The following is a 21,203-nucleotide window of genomic DNA, read 5'->3' on the forward strand; positions in this document are numbered from 1 at the left end:
CACAAAAAATAGTGAGCTTAAAACTTCAAAATTCACCTCCACAATCAGTACGCAATGTCTTTATGTGCCTGCCACTTTGATTCTCTACTAAAGCCTTGAATTTCTTGAAATTCTCAGAGGCTTCAGATTTCAACTTCAAGAAGTAAACCCAGCTCATGCGAGTATAATCATCTTTGAACAACAAAAAATAACGACTCCCTCCAATTGATCTCGTTCTCATTGGACCACACAAATAAGCATGAACTAGATCAAGGAAATTAGAAGCCCTCCATGACTTCCCAGTAGGAAAAAGTTGCCTACATTGCTTCCCATAGGCACACCCTTCACAAAATGCATGTTCACCCATTTTAGGCAACCCAACTACCATCTCATATCTTCTCAAGACTCCCAAGCTTTTCACATTCAAATGCCCATAACACAAGTGACATAATTTAGCTTCACTATCTCTTTAAACAACTAAGGCACTACTCATATCATTTGAAATGTCTAGCGGAAACATGTTGTTATGGGTCACTTTGATATTAGCAATTGTGTGGCCAGTTTTCTTGTCACAAATGACACAAGAATCATTTTCAAACACAACTAAATATCCACTTTTCATCAACTGTCCAACACTCAGCAAGTTATGAGCTAAATTAGGCACATATTGCACATTATGAAGAATTTTTACATCACCTTCAGTAGTTTTAATGGTAATCGTACTTTTTCCTGTCACTTGTACCTTCTTGTCATCACCAAGTCGAACTTCACCTTTTTGCGATTCATCAAGATCTCTAAACAAAGACTTTGAACTGAACATATGGTTCGAACATCCACTATCAATGAACCATATACTGTTCGCAATATCAGCGGTATTAGTACGTGCAATGAACAACTTGCTTTCTTCCTCCACTTTCTATGTGAAATTTGCAACTCTCTATTCCCCACCTTGCTTGATCCAACATTGAGCCTCCTCGTGTCCATATTTCTTACAGAAGTGACACTGAATTGCACTTCAATTCTAGCTTGACTCACCAGATCGACACACATTGCCAAAATGACCTCGCCCTCTACCAATTTCACCAAATCTACCTCTGCTTCTACCATTATCATGGCCTCGACCTCGATAACTAAATCTACAACCTCTGCCATGACCATTAAAAATTTCATTTCTTCCTCTAGTAAAAGACTCTTTCACTTGGAAGGCCTTCTCTTCAACTTTAACATCACCCTTTTTTACCCAACTTTCATGAGCCAACAGAGTGCCCATCAAATCTTCAAAGGTGTAATTAGAAAGGTCCTTTGAATCCATAACTGCAATACACCACATGATCCCAATCTGACTAACAATTTCAGTGACTCTTGATAGATAAGCTTACGCAGATTCTTTTTCTCCCATAGTTAATTCAGAAAAACTTCGACAAAGAGTTTGTAATCGTACCTTTATAACCCTCTGGTCATCCAAATACTCTTGCTTGAGTATCTCCCAAGCTTCATGTGCATTAGAAGCTGCTGAAATTATGGGGAAAATATCATCATCTAATGCCGACTGAATGAGAAATAACGCCTTTGCATCTTTCTTGCGATTCTCCCTTAACGATTGATCAGGTACTACGAGTGCCGGAGTCGGTTCTGTATAGCCGGTCTCCACCAAATCCCACAACTCTTGGGACTTGAATGTCTACATTTTAAGACTCCATAAGTGATACTTTTCCCCCTTAAAGATTGGAATTAAGGCTTGAGATGAAGAATTTGTGCCATTGCTTGCCATAATCTTCATTTTCCTTAAATTCTCACATTTAGCCACATGTTAAGACATATATAGTACTAATAGCTACATATATAATAATTAGAGTCAAGAAAAACCATTTCTCATGCTTTAAAACCCAATTTGGGTAAATGAAGGTCATTTCCGGCCGATTTTAGACTTTCATGTTCATTTTCCTTAAATTCTCACATTTAACCACATGTTAAGATATATATAGTACTAATAGCTACATATATAACCATTAGAGTCAAGAAAAATCATTTCTTATGCTTTGAAACCCTATTTGGATAAATGAAGGTCATTTCGGGTCAATTTTTGACTTCTTAGCTCAACTTTAATTTCTTTAACCTCCCGCACTCATTCTCATTATTGATTTCTTATGTGTGTTTTGTTATGAATGTTTCTATAAGGTGTTCATCAAGGGCAAGCGAAAGGAGGATTCTTTCACCACCTCCGAGATAAACGAGGTTTGGGATTTGCTAGCACGCTACCTGACCAACATTTGCATGTGAGGATGATGTCGCGACTTTGAGCTTTTTTGTTAGGATTATTTTACTAGCTACACTCACTTCATATGTTTATTATTGACTTCATATGCTTTTTTGTTAGGATTTTAGTACTTATTTATAACTTCATTTGTAGTACATTATGAATATTATATTATATATAATAATACCATTTTGAGTACTATATACGACGCGTGCGTGAGATGTTTTCTAATTAAGGCAGGTTTAGATACAAGCTTTATATAAATATAATATATATATATATATATATATATATATATATATATATATATATATAAATATAATAAATATATATATATATATATATATATATATATATAACATATATATATATATACATATATACACATATATATATATATACATATATATATATATACATATATATATATATTATTTATATATTGAAAACCTGATGCGAATCTGGAGAAAACTGCATCAGAATGTACACCTAGAGGTCCAAAACCTTGGCGCCAAGACCATAATCTGATGCGGTTTTTTTGGGAAAACCCCATCATATTTTAATCTAATCTGTGTGGTTTTCCCTTAAAACCGCATCAGATTATCCGTTTTTGATGCGTTTTTGGACCGCATCAGAATGATTTACAAACTTGCTTTGAGCCCACCTGTTGCGGACCAAAACCGCATCCGAAAGCCCACATTTGATCGCATCACTTTGGGTTTTTTCCACTAGTGTAATATTACTCTTAATAATGTCTTATATATTGATGATTTCATCCATACTTTGCTATTTGTTGCCAAGCTTTTAAAGCACAAGAATTTACAGCTCTTGTTTGATGAACATGATGTATGTTACAAGACATTTCCATTAAGAAGCATATTATTTTTGGAAGGAAGAATAATGATCTATATAAGCTGGTGAAGAGTTCTAGTGCTGATAGAAAAGATGTTGAAGTTTTGTTGAGAACAAGAAAAGATGAAACAATAGTGAACTGTAATGACATAGTGAATTTGAACCTTATTCATGCTAGACTAGGGCATGTTCCCATATCTAAGACGTAGCATTTAGCTATTTGCAAATGTAAGGACCTTAAGGAGTTTTTTGGTAACACTTATTTCTCTTGCAAAACATCATAATTCACCTTTCCATCATAGTAAATCTATTGCTGCTAGTATATTTGATCTTATACATGGTGGATTTATGGAGTCCTTGTAGGACTAAGTCTTTGATAGGAGCTCAATACTTTCTTACCATTATTGATGACCATAGTAGGGCCATCTAGACTTCAATGTTATCTAATAAAGAACATATGAGGAATTCTCTTGTCATGTTGAGAATCATTTTTACACTTAGATTAAAACTCTTAGAAGCGACAATGGAATTGATATATTTCAAGATGAATGCAAACACATGTTTGTAGAGAGAGGCATCATTCATCGAAGGAGTGTAGTTGGTATACCTTAGCAAAATGCTAGGGTTAAAGCATAAGTTCCTACTTGAGATATTAAGAGATTTAAGAATACATGCTTCTTTACCTAAATATTTATGGAGTGAACGTATTTTTGCAGCAACACAACCTCCTAGTAAGTGCAATGATACAGTAGGAAACACCCTTCCAAAGACTAACAAAAAGAGAACCACACTATGACCATTTAAGAATGATTTGATGTATGTGCTATGCAAGCCCTCATTAAAAACCAAAAGATAAATTTTAAGTCACAACAATCAGGTGTGTAATGTTGGGTTATCCTTAATGCCAAAAAGGTTACAAGGTAATGGATTTAGCTATAAAAAAATCTTTATTAGTAGAGATGTGGTTTTTAATGAATCTTATTTTCCTTTTGTATTGTCTAAAAGGAGAATCATTCAAGATGCCTATCAAACTAAACAATGTTATTATGTTTATGAAAATGATAATTTGGATTATGATGAACTTACTGACATTATCCTTAATGAAGAAAATAAAGAGGAAGCATATACTTTTAAACCTGCAGATGGGGGAAAACATGAACAAGACTTCCATGATGATGAATATGAGCATCAAGTGGACAAAATGCAAATCAAAACTTACCTAGAAGATCATCTAAAGCAAGTGAGATTTCTTCAAGATCAAAGGATTATATGTTTGACATTCCAGGTAAAAGAAGTACATAAGATAACAATGATACAAGTTGTGCAACTGTTGAAGCCATAAAGGAGGGAGGACACTTCAGTGGAGAATATGTGAGCTATATCAACAATGTATTAAGATTTAGAGAACCACTTCACTATAATGAAGAGCAAGAGATGAAGGCTTGGTATAAGCTATGCAAAAGGAGCTTAATGCATTGGAAGATAACGATACATGGGAACTAACTAACTACCCTGAAGGCAAGGCTACTATTGATAGCAAGTAGATTTAAAAGATAATATTCAAGCTTGATAGTGGATAAAAAGACTACGGTAAGGCTTGTATCTAGGAGAGACAATCAAATAGAAGGGAAAGACTACAATCACACATTCTCCCATATAGCTAAATTTACCTCTATCAGACACTCGTTGCTTTGGCAAGCATTAAGGGGAGGAAACACAACCATCTAGATATCGATAATGCTTTTCTGCAGGGATATTTAGATGAAGAGGTGTACATGAATCAACCAGAAGGATACTTTAAAGGTGCACCTAGGCAGGTATGCATGCTAAAGAGGAGTTTCTATGGATTGAATCAAACTTCAAGACAGTGGAATCTTGAGCTCACAAAATTTTTGGTCCTACATGGTTATATGCAATCTAAGATGGATTATTCTCTTTTCACCAAGCACACAGAAGACTATATGAATTTTGTGCTTGTTTATGTAGATGATTTAGTCATCACAAGGAACCATGAGACTCAAATTTAGCAAATGTATTCATGGTATTCATGTAAATGGCTCGGCTAGGAGGTAGTAGATAGAAATCATGGTGTTCATGTAAATGTGTAATGTCTCTTATTCTTAGGAAGATCCCGTCATGGATATTTATGACCGGTTGTATATGCTTGTGAATCCAAGCTAGATTTTCAATGAATAAAGAAAAAGTTATGAAAGTGTTGAACCCTAGTTTTGATGATGACAAAGCAGCAAAGAGGCAAACTAAGTATTGGACTAAAAAGTTTAAGTGAGTGAATTTCAAGGTATCAATGAAAGGAACAAAGAGAATACTAAGTGAAGGAAGAAATCAAGTTTGGATTTTGAAAACTAGGTGAAGATGTTTCTACATTTGGTAATGGAGCAGCATTGGAGCAAGAAGACTTAGCGAGGCTTTTTGTTTCTAGTTCCATTATGAAGGAACGAGTGAGAATGGTAAGGAACTATGGCAATTTAGAATGAGAATGATCGTTTGTTCCTTTGTAAGGAACAGACAAACTGGCGCTGAACTTATAAGTTAAAGGAACTAAAAATTTAAAGGAACTAGACTTATGATGAAGCATTACAACGGTACATTTATGTCAATTGAGTAAATTATGCCTAGAATCTAGGTAATAGTTTTATTTAAGGAAAAATCTGATCTTAAGGAAAATCTTTTTAAGGAAAAGATTTTATTTTTCCAAAGATAATAAAAATTCTTTTCGGTTTTTATGGAAATATTTTAAAGATCATATTTTTAATTAGCGGATTTTATTTCGGTTATATTAATTAAAATGTTTTTAATTAAATCAGATTTTCGAATCAATTAATGCTTAAAGGGCTTGCTAAAATTAAGGAGCAGTAACTTAATTCTCTCCCACATTTAACACTGATCATGTAGATCATGGGATGATTGAGGAACATGTTCCTCCAGGTAAGGAACATCATAGGATAATGGTTCAAACCACTAATACATGTTTTAATCCCACGTTCTAAGTTATTTCCACTATAAATACTAATGTCTAATGAAGTTCCATTAAGTGTGTCTGACAAAGTGATTTAGTGAGTTTAACTAAGTAAAGTGTCAATGCCTTCATTCTCTCAAAAAAGCAATTTGTTCTTTGTCTTCTTACTCTAATTCCACTAAGTTTATTTGACCAATTGTATTTTGGTTTTTGGGGTAAGGGGACTTTGAGTGAACTTCTATAAGAGAAAAGCTTTGAGTGAGGATGACGAGAAGTCGGATGCTGACATGGGGATTGACATTGAGAGTTGTGTCCAATCTGATTTCATGTCTTCAGGCCAGGGGATGGCTGAACGATTAGCATTGTTCTTGGGCCAGGCGTCCATGAAATGTCGTAGTGGGTATTAATCTTGAGTTTGTTGAGCATTGAACTCCAAGATAGAAGAATTGTAGCTTTTACAGCCCATATAGGCACTTTTCTGGGTAGGGTTGAGGAGAGAATCAGTAGAAACAAGACCGAACTCTGATTATTATGATTCATCCAACGGGATATGTTATTTTGCAATGGAAAACGGCGTGTCATTGGTTTTCAAATTGATGGTTGAAGGCATCATAGAGAGGTCTGGCTCATTATGGTAGATGTTCGTGCACAAATATAGTCAGTAAATATCAAATTCTCTGCTAAAAGTTATGCTAGAAAGCTCACAGATAATGAGCAGTAGCATTATATCCACTACAAGGCATTAAAGGAGGAAAAACTAAATCTATCTCAAAAATCGGTCTTAGAGTAGAATCTCTTAAGGGCTCTTTTACTAATACTGTAGTCGCTTTCCTAGAAAGTGAAAGTGAAAGGAAGCAAACTAAAGGTATGAGTATATGCACTATTGGATCCAGATCATCATAAACATGAAAGTTGAGATGACTTACCGATTAACAATTAATTCAGTACAAGCATTGGAGACACCAGTAGGCTGCAAGCCTTTGATTTGGTGCTGATGTGCAACAGTGACACTGTTGGAGGCACCGCCACTGGATGATACGAGCGATGACATGGAAGCAGACATCGCTGGAACAACCTTGGTGTTAGTGGGTCCAGAGGCAGCTTGGCCGATGTGGCCTTCCACAGGCTTTCTTGAACGATGGTGACCTCTGTTTATATGTCTTTCACAAAACTTCTGGTCGGGAACAGGATCCCTCGAGCACCGCCATTTCTTTCCATCAGTTTGGCGACACCTCCCGGGCTTAGGATCGGTGCTGCCAGAAAACCCTAGATGGAAAGCTCTCCATCTATGTACATTTCACATAATAAAAGGCAAAGCAACATAAAGGTTACAAAATCAGAATAACAACATCATTATTCTTCAAAGCTTACATTTCTGAGTCCTTATTCATTACATCAAACATGAAGCAAAATTAAACCTGAAGTAATGGAAAATCACATTACACCAATGAGAAGTGAGATTTTGTGTTGCACAAACATAGGAATCCATATCCGATTTTTAAGACAACCGGAGCACTTGTAAAGTTAAGTGCTCCGGTTTTCAACCAAAGCACTTGATAAATACTCAAGTGCTCGTATGACGTCTGCTACGGGTCAAATACGGAGCACTTGAACAGTTTTTAACCGTAGCACTTGATGTTTTTCCACTAGTTTATATCAAAGAAATCTTCCATTTCAAATGTTGTATGAGCAGGTAAGAAAAGGGGTGCAGAATTAGGTTTGGATGAAGGATCAAAAGCTTGATAAGAAGGTATAGAAGAAAAGTGATATGGAAGATGTTACTCATGAAATATGACATCCCTAGAAGTGAGAAATTTATGATTTTCTAAATCATATACCTTTTATGCTTTTCAACCTGAATGATAGCATGAAAAGATACAAGGTATGGCTCTAGGTTCAAATTGAATATGTGTGCTTTGAAGGTGGAAACATAACATAGACAACCAAAGACTTTTAAATGATTAAGAGAAGGTTTATGACCATGTAAAAGCTCATAAGGTGAGTGAAAATGAACATTGTTGAGAGGCATTCTGTATATGAGGTGTGTTGCACAAAGTAAACAGTCTCCCCAAAATCTTGTAGGAACTCTTGACTGAAAAAACAATGCCCTTGTTTTCTCTAAAAGGTGTCTGTGTTTTCTTTCCACAAGACCATTTTGTTGTGGGAGTCAGTACAACTCCTTTGATGTAGGATACCTTTAACTGTGTAAAGCTGCAAGATATTTCCTTCACATAGCTCTTTAACATTCAATCCTTATGCAAAGAACATGAGCATTAAACTATGTTTCAATGAGAGCGAGAAGCATGGAAAGAATATTAACATAATCACTCTTTTGTTCCATTAAGAACACCCAAGTATGTCTTGTAAAATCATCTACAACAGTAAAAAAAACATGTTATAACCATCACGAGTTTTGGCCTTATAAGGCCCCCATACATCAACATGTAACAATTAAAATGGTTTAACAGTTGTAGCTTGGATAGATTTGACAAATAGTGTCACAAATAACATTGTTTGTAATATAATCATTAACAAAATGAAGCTTATTGAAAGGCATATTCCCTAATCTCAAGTGCCATAACTTGGCATCTTCAAGAGTTGTTGTACATGCAGTACTATCTTGAATATTACTCAGCTTACAGTTATCCTCCACTACATACAAACCAGAGTGTAGTTCACCAAGAACTTGGAAAGGACTCATGTTGGGACCTTGAATTATCCATTTATTGTGAGAAAAGACAACTTCAAATGATAAATCTTTGCATAATTTGTGTGTGGATATAAGATTAAACTTAAATCTTGGGACATGGAGCACATTGTCAAGTTTAATGCCATTATCAAGAACAATTGTGCCAATATCATCTACTATTGTTGTCTTGCCATCAGCTACAGTAATGGTATTGGGTATGGCAATAAAGGGTGAATATGTTTCAAAGAGTTCTAAATCAGAACAAATGTGGTCACTAGCACCACTATCAACAATCCATTTTGAATGAGAATAAGAGAGTAAACAAGTACTTGGTACATGAGCACTTGCACCTTGTAACTCATGAGTAGTTGAGTATTGTCTCTGAAAATCAGATGTTTGTTTATTAATAAGCTGAATCAAATGATTGTATTGACTGATAGAGATAGGAGCATCTCCTTCATCATCAATGTTTTCAATTTCAGCATCACCATGAGCAACAAAGCTACTATTTTCCCTTTACCTTTTTCTTTATTGCCTTTTCTTGAACCATATCCTGGTGGAAATCCATGTAACCTATAGCACTTTTCTTAGTATGTCCTCCCATGTGACAAAATTCACAAGAAAAGCTTCATGTAGAAGAAAAACTCTTATTGTTTGATGAGGGTTTATGTGCTTTATGGGCTTGATTTCTTTCTTTTTGATCATATGCTGTGAAAGACATATGTCCTATGCTCTCAGAAGTTAATGCAGTAGCTTGTCTTTGCTTCTCTTCTTGACTGAGTAGCATGTAAGCCAGTTGAACATTTGGAAGTGGTTGCATCATTAAAAGGTTACTTCTAACATTGTTTTATTTGCCATCAATTTTCATCAGAAACAGCGATTTGCGTCGGATCTGAGGCGCCCATTTGCGTCGGACATGGGTGCGACGCCAAAGGCCTCGACGCAAATGACCAGACATGATTGCGTCGTATGATGAACGACACAAATATATTACCTATTTGCGTCGCACCTTGTATACGGTGCGACGCAAACTACAAATTACAGCCTCAATACAAGGGAAATTTGTGTCGCACATAGCACAAGGTACGACGCAAATTAGGCATCTGCGTCGCACATGGCACTAGGTGCGACGCAAATGACATTATAGGAAAAATAAAAAAAAAACCAGTACCAAAGCATGAATGCTTTAGTACTGCTTTGGAGGAAAAAAATTGCCAATAATTAAAAAAATGAACCTAAACAAAAAATCAGATCTAGCAGACAAAGAACTTGATAATACTAAAAAAAGAGATCTAACAAATATTAAGAAAAAGGTGATAATAATTAAACAAGTGAAATAATGAAATTAAGAAACGAAAAAATCTGAACAGATGAATATTTATCAAAATTATATATTCAGATACAAAAGACGAAATTAAAAAAAATGAACCTAAACAAAAAACCAGATCTAGCAGACAAAGAACTTGATAATAATTAAAAAACGATTCGTTCTAACTGCACCACCTCCGTCTCTTCCATTACTGTTATGCAATAATCATCCCAATATTCACCTTCCAAACAAAACCCAATTCCAAAAATTCAAGCTTTCGAAGAAATGGAGATGTTCTGCTTCTTCGAAGCAACCTCAACACCAGCAAAATCAACCCAGAAAAAAGGAAGAACCATCAACGAGTGAAAAACGAGTTTACCCAGTTGGATTTCTCACTCGACTGGGCATTACCCAAGTCTGAAAATGAAAAAAATTAAATAAAAAAAAAATCAGATCTAAAAAATGAAAACAAAAAAACTGAACATTTACCAGTAAAGAATATATATTTCAGCACGATTTTCGTTTGTTCGTTTGTTACCTGTATGAATCTTCGTTTGTTAGTTTCTTCGAAGGAATCACGATTTCAGCACATTGCGGTTCTTCGTTGTTCGCCGGAGAATCAAACACAAATCTGCAAATGGCGGTTAAGAGGGTGAGGGTGAGGGTGAGAGGGCGGCTCTTCGTTGTTTCGGCGACGAATTTCACAGAAAATTGTTGCTGCGAATAAGTTAGATATAGATTTTTTGAGGTTTTTCGCAGGTAGTTAGTTATAGATTTTTTGACGAATTTTGAGGTTTAGGCGGAAATGGAGAAAGATTGAGAGCATGTATGTGGTGAAACTGATATTTTTTTAGGGTTTGAGGGAGGCAAAAGGGAGAGAGAGAGACGCCAGAATGAGAGAGAGACGCCAGAATGAGAGAGAGAGTGAGTGTGAGGGAGAGAGAAATTTTAGGGTTTGAGGCTTTTTAATGTGCGTCGCGTGCGTGTAGGTGGTTATATGTTTGATGTGCGTCGCATGAGTCAGGGTATCCGACGCACATTTGGCTTTTGCAACGCATGTAAAGCAGGTGCGACGCAAATGGGTCATGTTGTGCGTCACACTCCTCCCACATGCGACGCAAATCCTAAATGTGCGTCGTTTCCGTGTCTGTGCGATGCTAATCAGGGGACGCAAATCGTCTATTCTGTACTAGTGTTAATCAGCCTCTCTTCTTGTTGTTGATTTAAATCTTCCTAGTGGTTCCACATGTGCAACCAACACATATAAAAATAGGAATAGGATTTGCAACACTTTACTCATCCCAAATATTCTTAATCTGAGCGAGGAAAGAATTTAGCAATTGAAGCAGATGGATCCTGAGTAAGATCATGAAGACTTTGTTGTAAAGAATGCAGTTGGGGGCCTGAACTCTGAGAAATTCTTTCTTCTAAATCTTGCCAAATTTATCTTGCAATAGTACAAGCAATATATGACACTTCTTGCTATACTAGTATCAAGGTGTAATCCCCCATAATTTTGAAGGATTTTATAAATATATTTTAGTACATATATATATTTATATTTAAACATAATCTAATTTTTTAAAATGATTTGACTATTTAAAAATGTTGACTATTTTAAAAGTCAAAAGAAATTATTTTATGGATTTAAGAAAGTTAAAAATATTTTAATTAAAGCATGTTTTGATAATAGTTTTAAATACGAACTTATATTGGCAAAGAAATCTAATGGATTTGAGGAACCCAATAAGGATAAGGAGTCATATTGATGATAAAAGTTCTAATTTGTGTATCCTATTCATCATCAATTATCATTAAACCCAATCTCCTTTTCCTAAGCCCAAAAGGGAAAGCTCCTTATAAATATCTTAACACTCGATTATTTTACCCCACACAAAGAATATTTTCTCTCTCCTCTCTCTCTCAAAGATTTCGGCCAATCCATTCTTCTCTCTCTCCTCACGGTTTTCTTTCCCTCTCTTCACTCGTTTTTTCTCTCACCCGAATCTGATTGGCCAGATTTCTCATAGTTTCGTTTGTTTTTAGCCAAAACTTCCTTCTAAGAAATTGTAGATCTCGAAAAGTTATTGAACTTAGGCTCAAAAACCACTCGATTACGATTATTATTCTATCAGTTATGGCCTCTGCAAGTTTCGCAATTCTGCTACCATATTTCACTCGCGATTTCGGTATTTCACTCTTTTTCTCCCTTTTTCTTTTCTTCTTCCTCAAGATTCCATTAAAGACTATGTTTTTATGTTTCCTTTTAATGTTAATCATGATTATTGGTTTTAATTTACTGTTTTAATAAGTAATCTTGATTCATATATATTTTATATTATAAGAATAAAAATTAAGATTTGTTTATTATGGTAAGTTTGAAGTTTTAATCATTAAAGCATGGATTTTTAGGGTTTTAAATACTAGAAAACCATAGTAGCATGTTAGATACTATGAGATTGATTTAGATTATGATTTCAAACATGTTTACATATGTTCAAAGAAGGTTTTATGATTTTTAAAGTTGCTGGAATTTCAGAAAGGATTTTATTAATAGAGTTTACTAGTATGGTAGTACTATGCTAGGAATTAAAGTAATTGAAGTTTTGATAATAAAATCAGCTTTTGAATATATTTAAAGGGATTTTGCTGTATTTTTATGTAAGGGTATTGATTTTAGTTTATATTGATTTCTAGACGGGAAATATTCTGCAGGAGACTTTTAAGGAATTAAAAGTGGCCTGCCGACTAGTTTACACAAGGTACGTACATACCTGTGTGCTATGTGATTAGTATCAAGGAGAAAGAAATTTTAGTATCATGTATAGGAACTTATTATGTTCATATATGATTTCTAGTATTTGATTGTTACATATTTTATGCCAGTGTGCAAGCATGTGATTTGAGATTTATTATGAGTATTGGATTGTATGTTTGTATGGAATATTTGATACAAGCATGGAAAGAGAGTTTTATTTATTAATTCGCATGAGGAATTAATATATGTTATAGAGATTGAATCATGTTATTCATGTATTCCCTGACAAGTATTATTTTCACTATCTTATGAAGACTGTGGGCCTTATTTGGTAAGTTTGATATGTTATGCCTTTTTAAAGGTAAGATCATTATTGTTGGCTAGGTTCAACAAATAAGAAAGTTGAGATTAAAAGAACGGTTATTTCACCAAATACCCCTGACAAAAAAATTTATTCGCCAAATACCCCAGCTTTTTTTAAAATTCACCAGATACCCCTAACTTTTAAAAATATTCACCAAATACCCTAAATTTGTAAAAAATGACAAATAATGCCCTTAATGACTAACGACGGTTAACTCCATTAGTCATTAGTGTTAATTAACCCTAATTAACACTAAAAAACTTTAATTAACCTAAAAACCCTAAAAACCTAACTAACCCTAACGCCTCTCTCTCTCCTAAACCACCACCCCCAACCCCAGCCCCACCAGCTACCAGCTCCCCCCTCCCCCTCCCTCGGTCGTAGTCGCCCCTCCCCTTCCCTCGCTCACAGTTGCGCCTCCCCATCCCCACCACCCCCAGCCAGAATCCCCCCTCCTCCCCAACCCCTTCGAATTTCGAGCCCCGCAACCCCTCTGTCGGTCGCCACCCCTTCGAAGCTGTGCACGAGGGACGGGGAGGTGGAGGGACGCGAAGAGGAGGAGAAGGCGCAGGGAGGAGGTGCGCGAGGGGAGGCTGGCGAGAGTGAGGGAGAGAGAGGGGAGGCGCGAGGGACGCGAAAGGCCGGCGAGAGTGAGGCGCGAGGGAAGGAGGGCTGGGGAGGCGCGAACGAGGCGAGGGAAGGAGGGGGGCTACCAGAAAGGGGCATGCGGGGGTTGCCGGGGAGGGGGCAGTCGGAAAGTGGCCTGCGGGGGTTGCCGGGGAGGGGGCTGCCGCCTGCGGGGGTTGCCGGGGAGGGGAAGGGGATGGGGTGGGGCTGGGGTTGGGTGATGGGTCTAGGGTTTGGGGGTAGAGTTGGGATTGGGTTAGAGAGAGTTTAGGGTTTAGTTAGGTTTAATTAGGTTAATTAGGTTGACTTAGGACTAATTAGATTGACTTAGGGCTAATTAGATTGACTTATGGCAAACTTGGAATTATAAGCTAACGAAGCACTAACGTCCGCTAATAGTAAAGGTATCTGGTGAATTTTGTTAAAAGTCAGGGGTGTATGGTGAATATTGAAAAAAGTTGGGGTATTTGGTGAATAAATTTTTTTGTCAGGGGCATTTGGTGAAAAACCCGTTAAAAGAAAGTAAGTCTTGGATTGTAAGTTGTGAGCACTTATGAAATCCTAAAATAAAAGAAGTTCGGTTGTGCTTGGTTGATTTGTATTTCTGTGATTGCTTGTATGTGTGTCATCACAAGTGATAACATGTAAATAACGTAAAGTGTAACGAGAATAGTTATAGACTTTAGACTGGTGCACGTCTAGAGTTGGACATTAGGAGTTGGAATACATGGTGAGCGAGCCATGGCTTTTTACAGGAGATGGATTGATCACCATTCTTTTTCAAGTTAGCAAAAGTTCCTCGATATCGCAGGTCATTTCTGGAATACGTGGTAACTCCCGTATTTTATAGATAAGACAACTCAAGTCCCACAACTATTCCATTAAAGTTATAAAAAAATGTTTAGAGTTTAGTACAGTAAAAGTTATCTGCAGAATGTTATATGATTATATTATTATGTATCCCTGCATATTATTTTATTGGTATCATATTAGGAATGCTTATGTTTTAGTATGTAGTACTCAACTTTGCTGATTATGTGCTTTTTTTGTGTTTGATCATGGTTTTTCCTTATTGATCCTGTGATGACCCATTTTGTTGAGCATATTCAGTATAGCATTGACATTACAGGTTCGCAGATGTGCATCATTGGGAATCTGGAATGGAGGGATTGTGTAACTAGTATAATTTATTTTCTGCATTTATAAGAACATAATTTTATTATGTTGTTAAGTAGACTCATTTAGATTGGTTGTTTTAAATACTTATTTATTTATTTATAATAAAGTTTAAAGTTTTGTATATGTTTTTTGCTGCAAAAATTCTGAATAAGCCGATACGTTATCTCACGGGCAATAAAGCTTTGGTAATTCTCTAAGTTTTATATTATAAAGGTATTTCTGAAAAAAAAAAAGAATTATCGGGGTGTTACACAAGAGACCTCAAAATGTATTAGATTATAACATTGTTACATCTCTCCCAAGCACTGTAACATTTGTCAATTTTATGTGGATTTTCTAATGATCCATCAACAAATGCCATTTTATTCTTAGTAGAGAGAGCAATGATCATGCTCCTCTTCCATTCTCCATATCCTACTCCATTAAAACGTTCAGATACAAGAGGAACAATAGGATTTTACGATGGATGAATGAAGTAAATGCAAGTTGAATCTTATGTAGGAGGTAAAGAAGAAGAGGTTGAATCGTTTGAATAATTGTTTTCAGAAATGTCAGTCATTTTCAATTGAAATGAAGAATTGACAGGAAAAAATTCAATTAAATGATCAATCAAGAAACGATTATCAAGTCAATACCACTTGATTTCATAATCAATTAACTATCAAGTCCTTGTCAAAAAAAAAAAAATAACTATCAAGTCAATACCACTTGATTTCCAGAATCAATAAAGTTTTCAAGTCAATACCACTTGAAATAAGATTTTAACAAATAATTTCAAGTCAATACCACTTGAAATTTCCAAGAACTGATCCAAGCTAACTAGAACTTGATCAAAGAAGAAAGAATTCGGCAGATAATGAAGAAAATTCGAAAGAAAACAGAGGTAAAAGAAAACAGAAAATTTCGTTAAGAACAAACCTAATATTGCGATCAGGAATGATCTAAGTTTGTTTGGTAACCTCAAGATGAAATTCAATCTTTCTACTGAAAATATGAAGAAAAATCAAAGACTTTGTGCGGATTATAGCTCTGATATCATATTGAAGTTTGCAAACTAATCATAGTTTGAACTTCACATTCAAAGAATAAACTGATTCATTTTCAGACATATTTGTATAAGATAGAAATATGAATGAAGGAAAATTGAATGTAGAGAGAGAGAATTGGATTTTGAGTAATATTTCTAAATGAATGAATTATTACGTCACAAGGAATTATTTATAATGAGTAAACATTTCCTTTTATTACAAGCTAGAGAAAGAGAGAGTTGTTATAACAACCTTAACAAACTTTCTAACTAACAAGGCTGAGTTGTAATATTGTTGTTGGGCTGATCTTTATGTAACTTGGGCCTGAAGCTGAAGGTGAGTGAACACCAACATTAACCTGAGTAGGTGTTCCTAGGTTCTTCTGTGATGCAGCAAGAGTGCCTTTAGGTTGTAATAGCTTTTGATTGTGTGAATACATATTGGTTACTTACCAATAAAAAAGAAAGAACATGAAGTTGATCTATTAAAGCTTTACACAAAATCCTTACAAGTTTCCCAAAACATGTGAAAACTTACCCCTTTCTCTGTTCTCGTTGAATCTATAGGCGGGTGCATTGGAAGACCGCCTCACTGAACTACTCAAGTACTTTTTACATAATTTCAGCAAGAATGATGGGATGTAGAAACAATAGTAGTATGCACAGTCTAATTTATTAATCCAATCATTTCTGATAATTTGTTCTGTATGATGATCAGATTGATCACATGACAATTGCAATACAACATAAAGCTCCTTATTCTTCCAAGATGTTAATACATCAGAATACAAGATGATCATCAGATCAGTCAAACATATGAAAAATATAATTAACATACGAAAGTTGGTTTTATTTAATCTCAGCAAGGATTTTGATGCTTCACCTTTCTCTTTTTTTCCTCTGAACAAGGCCTTCAGTTGTGCCTTAACCTATATTCTATAGTATTTGGTAACGAGACAGGCAAACAGCATTCATAAATTCCTCATCTGTTTCAAGAGCTTTCATCGAGTCAGGAGGTAAACATATCTCCAAATCCACACTTCCTCCACCCTCGTAGCCTTCATAAGAAGTCACCTTTCCTACAAATTTATTCGCGTACCCACTACGAAGAGCAACTGCTTTTCCGAGCCCAAATTCATTCCCGTACATGTCAAATCTTGGCGAACTTCCCATCATCACACTGTAACAATCAAACACCTTATCAAGCTGGAAAACAACGGGTGATTTGAGCCATCCACTAATGAATTTTCGTAGTATTTTATCATTGTGATTTATCACTGTCTGGTGTAACAATGACGCAGCCCACCCTAAGTTATGATCAAGTAGCTCACCAACCGTGGTAGTTGTTTCCAGTGCGCTTATACAATTACCAAAATACTCATGAGGCAAAGGTGGATTTAATCTATGCCTGTTATTAGCTGCTAATCTGCAATTTGTGAATTGTTCAAAAGATAGACGGTTTGCTCGAGCTATTGCACGCCAGCATAGTGCTGATAAGGCTTGAAACGATGAGATTTCGTTTGTTGTGTTGAATTCCTCATTTGCTTTTGCTTTAAGTCTTGCAATAGACTCAGATGAGAAATGGAAGATCCTCTCTCTGAGTTGGGGTGCTGTAAATCTGCTAATAAATTCATCTGGTTCGGTAAAGGGGAGTAGGAAAGGCGGACCATACCCTTCAGGAAACCAACGTTTATGAAATGGAATACGCGATGAAGGAACTCCTTCATCACATAATCCTAGATGGATTTTAGACCATGTGTTCCAAAAATTCCAGTAGGAGGTTCCATCACCGAGGGAGTGATTCATAGAACAAGCAATGAAAATACCATCTAAAAGTTCAGTGACTTGAATGGTTAACAAAGACTTAAAATGACCATCATGGTTAACATTTTTTTCATGATCAAAAAATGATTGAACCACTAGAGGAACATCGGTTGGTGAAAGTATGTTTGATATGGTCATATCTAACGTAGCATGGATGAATCTCGCACCAGGGCCTTTGTTGCAGTCGACGAAGATGAGACATTTGTGCTGATCTTTGTCTACTTCGCTCGCAAGTTGACCAGCTAATGGGTAGAAATGGATGAGGGTGAGTGAAAGAGAGTCCTTGAGATTTTGAAGGAATTTGTGAATGGAGAATTGTTGGTTATCTTAGTTTGAAGGTTTGGTGAAGAGTAGACCCTTTTGGATGTAATGAGCAGAGAGCATAGCTAAATCCATTGGAGATAAGTAGTATGGTTGTTTGGCTTCTTTCACTTCATACTTTGGCTTGATGAAGCATTCTGAGATATGTGTAACAGTGGTTGATGCTGAACTCATTTTTGTGATTTTTAGATTGCTGAGTTTGTGATTTCTGGGAGCTGGTGAATAAAGGAAGACTCATCCTATCTGGTCTATAAGTAATGGTCTCTTTGGATGCATTTTGCTACATTGGAATAATTCAATGACTTCAGACTGCCCAATTGCCTCTTTTTTTATTAGATTATTAAACTACCTAGGAAAGTTCAATCAAGTTTCCATTTGTCTACCTAATACTCCAGCCAAATCCCTAGGTCCAAATATTTAATTGAGGTTAAGTCTTTTTTAAAAGGGTTATGCTGAGGGTTGCATACAAGATATAAATACATTGCTTAAAATGGAATTTAGTTGTAAATTTATGACAAAAGTTTGCATTAATCTATGTAATAAATGATCAGTTAATGCTTGTTTTTTTTTTCCATTTTTAGCTTTTTATATGCAGCCCTTAGGGGTGCATTTAGCTTTTGCCTAAAAAGTAATAAGGGTGGGGAAATTTTTTTACGTCTTGTGATCTGTTTACTTGCTATAGCAGGTGAGTAACCTGCTGGACTCTATAAACAACTATTCTCCCATGTTAAAACTTTTATAGGCTAATTGATAGTTGAGACCTATGTAAAATATTCGACAATAACTGAAATCCATATATCAACTTTTCCTTTTAAAATATACATGTCTTACCGAGATTGTTTACAATTGTTTAGCAATATTACCTTACATTTCGTACTTCCTCCTTAGTATCGTATAGTTGGTAGCTATTAGTGCTGTCAGTTTGGTTGAAAACCGATGGTTAAACTGCAAACTGTTGATCAACTGAACTGAATAAACTGAACTGAATTGACCTATAACTGAAAAGTTAAAAACCGATAAGTCAATCAGATTAAAGCAAACTGCAATTAACTGAACTGAAACTGAACTGAAACTCAACCGAAAACATACCAAACTGAAATTAACTGCACGAAAAACCGATTTAAACTGAACTGAACTGAACTGAAAATGAACTGAATTTAACTGAAAACTGTTTCAAACTGTTTTTAACTGAACTGAATCAAACTGTTTTTAACTGAACTGAATCAAACTGTTTTTGTTTGAACTGAATCAAACTGAATAAAACTATTTTAATTGAACTGAATCAAACTGTTTTTAACTGAACTGCATAAAACTGAATAAAACTGATTTATAATAAACCGAATCAAACTGAATAAAATAGTTTTAAACTATATAGAATACAATTGTCTCAAAGACTCAAACTGAACTGTTTCAAAAATGTAACACCTAGTTTCGTAATTTTTAATTTACCTAAATTATTGGCGCACAATGACATGACACCTTAAATACTAGACAACGATAAAAAAAAGTGATTTCAATTTTCTATTACTATTTCCATTAAAAAGTAGAATTCTTCAATATACAAGCTTCCAAGTGAATCATTTGTGTACATTACTCTCTTGTTTTGATTTGACATCTATTAGAGTATATATCATAGAGGCTATAACTCACAAGTCACAACATGTATGTATATACGTAAAACTTTAACAATTTTCTAAAGTATCTTGCGTTGGAAAGAATCTATCCAGGCTTGAACGGTCAATTAACATTGGAATTTTTTATCTGTTTCACCACGTTATTTTTTTATGTGTTTCTTACAAATTTCAAGTTTAAAAAGTCCAAATACTAGAAATTACAAACAAGTGAATAACCGAATAGGATGAACTAAATGAAGGAGATGTTCCTGAATAGTATTAGGCCCGAGACAAAATTTAAAAAATGGGCCCTTGACGTGGGAGAGATTAACGAAAATAAACAATATAATAATTTATAATGGATAGTTTTCATTAAATTATACAAAATAAATCACTACATTCAAATAACAATCTTAACAATATCTTTAAACATACAATTTCACACTTTTTTTTTTGGCCCAACAAACTTTTACTTTATGTTGTGTTGGTTCAGTGGTTTGTTTTTTTTTTGTAAACGATCGAAAAAATCCACCTACCGAAAAAATTCAACAGAAGCCATGACCCCTTTGTAGTTTTGTTTCTCACTTCTATGGCTCTTATCTATTGAGTTATGGAGATGATTAATGAAATCAACTAATGTCCCAAACTTTGAACTAAACAAGTCCCTGCAAATTACTCTATCACTAATACTACTCAAAATCAAGATGAAATAACTAAAACAAAACCAAATATGTTCAGCAATTGCTCTAATTTTTTATTTTTTTTCCTTTATTAGCTATACAAGTTGTACACATTAACTCATTTGTCAACAACATTACAACAATTTAACAACCTAGTAAGAAATTCGAAAATTATAATCAAATTGAGAGCTTATAATTTTTTTTTTGTCACCCAACACCTAAAATCTAATTTCTCAAATCTCACATTATTAGAAATAAAAATTCAGAATTACAAATTGAAGAAAGATTGAGGCTGGAAACTTCACAAACAAACGAAATCAAAGAAAAAGATGAAGGAATATTTTGTAACTTCCACCATATGGTCTCTAGATGTATTACAACGATGAACAAATACACGATAACAATAAATTACAGAAGATGTAAAATTAATAATAGAAATTCAGGGTTCTCCAAAAAACAAGATCTAAAACATAAAAGATAAAAAACTATTAGCAAAAAACCTTATAAATTCTAAATCTACATAAACCTGATGAGACCAGGTGAATGCAGAGAGAAGGAGATAGAAAGTAGGTGCGGGGAGATGAGAAAAAAAATGAAGGTTAGAAAATTGGGGCAGGCCAAATCCTAAATCTACAACATACACCTATTATTCTCACCTACCATAAAAGATCACACAGAACACAACAAATACTAACAAATTACAATACACAATAGTAGTATCGCACAATCATCAAAATTCATAACAAT

At 35.0% G+C, this 21,203-nt stretch overlaps 1 non-coding gene across 1 annotated transcript; it reads right to left on the bottom strand.

The window, feature by feature from the left end:
• Positions 1 to 16,752: 16,752 nt before the first annotated feature.
• Positions 16,753 to 18,462, bottom strand: LOC104893003 (hypothetical protein). Its single transcript, XR_007274490.1, has one exon. It is a non-coding gene; the product is annotated as a hypothetical protein (transcript).
• Positions 18,463 to 21,203: the final 2,741 nt, after the last annotated feature.

The sequence above is a fragment of the Beta vulgaris genome, chromosome 5 (genome assembly GCF_026745355.1).
Source record: "Beta vulgaris subsp. vulgaris cultivar EL10 chromosome 5, EL10.2, whole genome shotgun sequence".
In the NCBI taxonomy this organism is placed as follows: domain Eukaryota; kingdom Viridiplantae; phylum Streptophyta; class Magnoliopsida; order Caryophyllales; family Amaranthaceae; genus Beta; species Beta vulgaris.